The sequence below is a fragment of the Apium graveolens genome, chromosome 6 (genome assembly GCF_009905375.1).
Source record: "Apium graveolens cultivar Ventura chromosome 6, ASM990537v1, whole genome shotgun sequence".
Classification (NCBI taxonomy): domain Eukaryota; kingdom Viridiplantae; phylum Streptophyta; class Magnoliopsida; order Apiales; family Apiaceae; genus Apium; species Apium graveolens.
The window spans coordinates 58,916,559-58,922,134 of NC_133652.1; the positions used below are offsets into that span (position 1 = coordinate 58,916,559).

The 5,576-nt window shown below is 30.5% G+C and overlaps 1 long non-coding RNA gene across 2 annotated transcripts; it reads right to left on the bottom strand.

The window, feature by feature from the left end:
* Nucleotides 1-339: 339 nt before the first annotated feature.
* LOC141668294 (uncharacterized) lies at nt 340-4,490 on the bottom strand. 2 transcript variants are annotated; one of them, XR_012552984.1, is made up of 3 exons: nt 3,651-4,490; nt 3,159-3,395; nt 340-566 (listed from the first exon to the last, which is right to left on the bottom strand). It is a non-coding gene; the product is annotated as an uncharacterized LOC141668294 (long non-coding RNA). The 2 variants fall into 2 exon arrangements; XR_012552983.1 differs by lacking the exon at nt 340-566 and adding an exon at nt 2,670-2,816.
* Between the last annotated feature and the right edge of the window lie 1,086 nt (nt 4,491-5,576).

Consider the following 5,576-nt stretch of genomic DNA (forward strand, 5'->3'; position numbering starts at 1 on the left):
TTATGATATATTTGAATACCATTCAGATCGGATCAGATGTGATTCTGTTTGGTCTATTTCATATTAAAATCGGATAAAATTCGAATTAAGATCTGTAATTCGGTTCAGGTAATATATAATTCGGTTTTAATCTGTTCCAAGTTATAATTGAATCTTATTTCGGTTAAATTTTCAGTTCTTGTATTTTTTGGATCAGTTTAAACCGGTTTCAGATAATTATTTGCTTGGATGATTCAGATCTCGGACCAGATCTCGGTTTAATGAATTTCGGTTAAATTGATTCATGAAAATGTGAAGGTATACATTTCCATTGAATGCAAAATTAAGATGTGCGTGTGTATTGCAATTTGTTCAATGAAGTGATTAATGTGTGCTCAACATACCCACTGCTTCATCCTCTTCATCTTTTCCTGTTTACAAATGCAAAAAAATATATTATACATTAGTCAACAAGAGACTAAATAAATATAGAGAATCAATTTCTCCTTGCGATACAAAGTCTGAGTTTTTGGTCCTCGCCATTTTGGGAGAGAGATTATCAGAGAAATATATATAGTAACCTGTGTCTGCAACATCACAAGGAAAATAAAAATGAGCAATTACTGAACCTTTCTTCATAAAGCGAAAGAAAAACATAATGAAATCTAAGCCTTAAATCATTCATCGTCATTTAATTATTGATATAAGCAACGAGGCGTAAACCAAATTGGAGATAAAATAAGATAATAAATATATATGTACAGCTACCATAAGCGACTTTTAGATGCACCGAAAATACAAAGAGCACTAATCAACCATGGATTATATACAGGAGTTGGGAGGCTTTCATTGTGAGTGTCCTACATTTCAAATTGGAATTCAAGGATTGTAATAAAAAATAACTTCTAGATCTGGGAGAGAGCAAACCAAACCTCTAATTTTGTGAAAGAATGACCAAGTTAATTTTCCAGAATGATCAAAATCGAATACTGATTTACATTGATGAAATGGTCATTATGAAATGTCAAAAATTTATACCACAGTTTAACCGTGGACGGAAAACCGTTTGCTTCATAAATATTTTATACTATTTTAGGCTATACTTATTTATTATATGCTTGGGAGATAGCATCGGCATATATCGCATTGATGTTCAGTTGATAAACCTAAACGATATGCGGAACTAAATTAAAACACGGAAGTAACGAGGCTTGTTTGGCTTTCGTGCAAAGGTAAGTAGAGCACACTCAAATTAATGCTTAATTGGTTAAGCTAGAATATTTAGAACCTTGACTAAGACTAATGCTAACAATAGTACTAAGTCACATTAGAATGAAAAATTTAGACATTAAAATGCATTTCAATTTCTCTCTATTTATTGGTTACAAACAGAAGTTTAAAATTAAATTGTTATATATAATATATATAAAAGAGATTGAGAGAGAACTAGATAATAACAAAAGTGATCATCTTGTTATTCTATATCATAAACAAAGTACAAGCAAGCCTTATATAGGTAGAATGGATGTTACAAGGAAAATGGAGAGTCAAAGGTTGCTAGTAATTAAGATAACCATATGAAATGCTAACAGTCATCTATTAATACATAACATAAATCACATTGTAGAAAATTGGAATGATGGCTAATAGGCAAGAACAATACGAGACAAATAAAGATAATTTTATATAAGAATACATGCATATAGATTAATAAAATACCAGATACCAATTGAGCTTGCATTTATTAGGCTGCAAATCAATCATCCCAAGAATTAGAATAATTTGGTTGTAAAATATATCTAAATTGATGGACCTTTTCACAAAATTACAATATATATATTAAAGGAAAAGAATATGAAACTGACGATAGTAGTAGATAGTAACGAATACATATGACGAAGGCAACTTGCACACGAGCAGAGAGATCATAGAGTATCAAAGTTATCTCTAGGAAAAGTGGGCCCCAATTTGGTTTACCTCGTGATGACAACATTTTGGTACGGTGTGTAACAGAATTTAAGTAGCTAGGAATATGCAACATGTCAGCAACACCGGTTGCACTGCATTCTTATCGTGGGGATTCATTTCTATAGGATTCGTATAGGAAAATATTTTTATTTATCCATAAAAAATTAGTTTTTAGCTTTTATATATTCATAAATAATTTCTTTTAATAATTAAATCTATAGTATGGTAAGTAAGTATGTTTTGTAAGTTTGTAACAAAAGGAATGCAACACAAAATAAATTCTTGAGGGTCACATCGAATAAATCTTTTACACTAGACTATATAAAAGTTCTTCAAAAATATTTACAATAAAATTAGAACTGCATGACTACACAAAATGATTAGCATAAGTACACAAAATGATAAGAAAGGTTAAACAAATTTGTCTAAACTCGTCAATAATCAATTGTGTATACATTCTATTACTTAAAATTTATTATTGTAGGATTAGATTGGGAACGGGGCTGACTAAAAAATTGTGTTAACGAATATAATAATTTAATTTCTATTCGATTATCCATTAGAATACTCTTATTTTATTACTTATGCGTAAATAATTTTTTTTTAAAATTTTATGAAATTCTTGGTCTTAAATACAACTGTAAATATATTAAAAGTAATATTATAAAACACGATTCACTCGAATTATATTGTGCAAAGTGAAATGTTAACAAGCTGCGCCACGATATTTTGTTGAATTACAAATTTTGTTCTTTGAGATCCGAACAAAATTATTTATACAATTTTTTTTAATTTTTTAATTGTAGTGAACCCGCGGCCGCTACCTTTCGGGTGTGCACTGGGTAGACCCCGCGGGCTCATGCAATAGCCTGCAAACCACGTGAACCAAGATAAACCTCACTTGAGCAACAAGTTCAGGACGCATAATCATAAATTCTCCTCCAGTGAGATTTAAATATGTGACAAAGAGTATAATTATCCCCTCTTTATACAGTTATTTCATAGCTTATGTATAGACAAAATTATTATTTTATTTTTATAACAAATGCCAGTGATATTAAACACAACTGTAAATATTTATAATTATATATTAAGAAAATGTTCATTCACTTAATTTAGAGATGTACGAGGTGAATGGCTAACAAACTGCACCGTAAAATTTTGTTGAATTGCAAATAGAAAAATAATAAGTATAATATGTTTTATCTTACCAAAAAAATTGGGTGTATTCCCAGCCTTTTTCTCCGTCGTGGAGCTTGATGAGCTTGTCATCAGACGCTGACAAAACATATGGAAGGCTTGGATACAAATCCAATGACCTGATGTAGTCTGTGTGTGCTTCAAACTCTTTAATCTTATCATATATGTTGTAGTTGTACACGCGAATCATTTTGTTCTCAGCTCCAGCTGCAAACCAATTTTTCCAGGTAAACAATTTGCACATCTAACTGCAAACAATCATATAAAATCACAGTTGGTCTTGTAATCCACCATAAACTAGTAAAAACCTTACAGGATAATAAATTTAAATCATGGAGAGACAAGGAGTGACAGAAATTTACCCAGCGTTTCAGTGAGTTTAAAGGAGTTATCAATTTTCTTTAATATTAAAGATAAATTAAGTAGGCAGTTCAAATATATGCTTGTATTGTAAATTATGATATAGAGACACAACTGATCATAACATTAAAACATCAACTTACTTGGTAATTATAGTTCCAAATTAACGCAATTTCCGTGTATAAACTCAGTAGTTCCCTGCACAAAGAACATCAGATTGTGGAAGCAGGAGCGGATGACCTTTATTGTAAATATTTATTCTTTCCATTATGGAGTCTGGATATATATCAGCTTATTGTACATTGACGAAATAAATTGACCTGTTTCCGCCATATTCATCTCAGCTTCTAAACAGACAACCTAGTTTCAAATGTGAGATAAACTCCAGATTTATAACATTTTCAAACTACTCGAGTTAGACCTTAATCAGGTACATAGGCTCAAATCAGCTGGATAAGAAAAAACTTGGAGTCGAGTTATAGACTAGATTCAGTTTGAGTTATTTACTACCCAGATAACAATTATTACACTATCGTTAAAAAATATAAAAGAAATATTACCAGGAGTTAGATGTTCTCCTTTAAACAAGTTAGCAACTTTATAATCATAATCAATCTATGCTTGAAGAACACCTAAATTCAATACCCGCCAACCCTATTTTTTGTCCACAATACCACAATCAAAAATTAAAACCCGACACATGATACAATTTTTTAATTCAATAATGTCAAACAGAACAACACTAAAAAAGGTATCAACTCCGAATTCTGCGCTTAATAGTGAACTGAACAAATTTAAGCAGCACTCGCCTCATTATAATCCTACAATCAGAACCAACATAATAATTAGCTACATTTCCTACATTCAAACACAATGTTCCGCAAATATAAACATAACTATAAAATAATTAGTCAAAACTCGTCGACACAACTCAAGAGTACGAAAGAATCCACACATTTCTTAGACTCAAACACACATTTCTAGATAAAACAAAATCAAACATAAAAAATAAACAATACTTCTTGACACAGCTCACGAGTAGGAAAAATAATAAACGCAACTAGAGTGAGCTTCTTCTATTCCGTAGAAAATAAACCAAATATGCAAAAAAATTAAGAACATAAACATCAAAACGAAGCCCTAAAATTGAAATCACCTTAAATCAAAGCCTTAAAATGCAAACCCCTAATTAGAAGAATACCTGAAATTAAAAGAAAAGATTATAGGAGGTTTAAGGTAAGATAAACATAAACAAATCAATTGAGCCCCTACTTCCTAACTTAACCTATAAAACAATTGAGCCCTAATTAGAAATCCAAAATCCTAATTATGTACTAGAGATTGAAAGTGGTGTTGCGGGAGAGATTAGCCAGAAAGAGAGACTAGAGAGCGAGCGAGCGAAGTCGAAGTGCTGAAAGTGAGAGAGGATTGAGTGAGGGTGTTTTGAGTCGGAGAGAGTCGATTGAGTGTGGTTGTATGAAAATTTGGGCGGCATTAGCCCAAAAGTTATCACAGTAAAGTTATGAAGAATGATTTAGTTAAATAATACTCCCTCCATATTTTTTTAATTTTTACATTTGACTTTTGTGTAGTCAATTTGACCAAAATTTATTGATATTTTAGAAATATTCTCTATGGTACCATTATAGAAATGACTTTTCCCGTTAATACCGTCAATTTATTAGCTTCTACTCATGATAATTTATTAGCTTCTACTCATTAATAATTCACTTCGGATATCCTCGTGTAAGTAAAATGTAATAGAATTGATTTCGGTTTGAAAACCAAATTGTATAGTTGAATTATTTGTGAAATAGTACATAAAATAGATTCTTAAATAATGTAAAATGGAGTCAATATGAGTGAAATATTAACGATCAAAGTTTTATTATGAAACTTAAATATATAGATCACTCAATTTAACTCCGTTTTACATGACTCAAAAGTCCATTTCATGTATTTATTTGTAAATTTCAAATATAAAATTTATTTTCCAGTTTGAAATCAATTCAATAATATTTTACTTAACACAGGATATTCCAAGTAAAAAATCAAATGTAGAGAGTTAC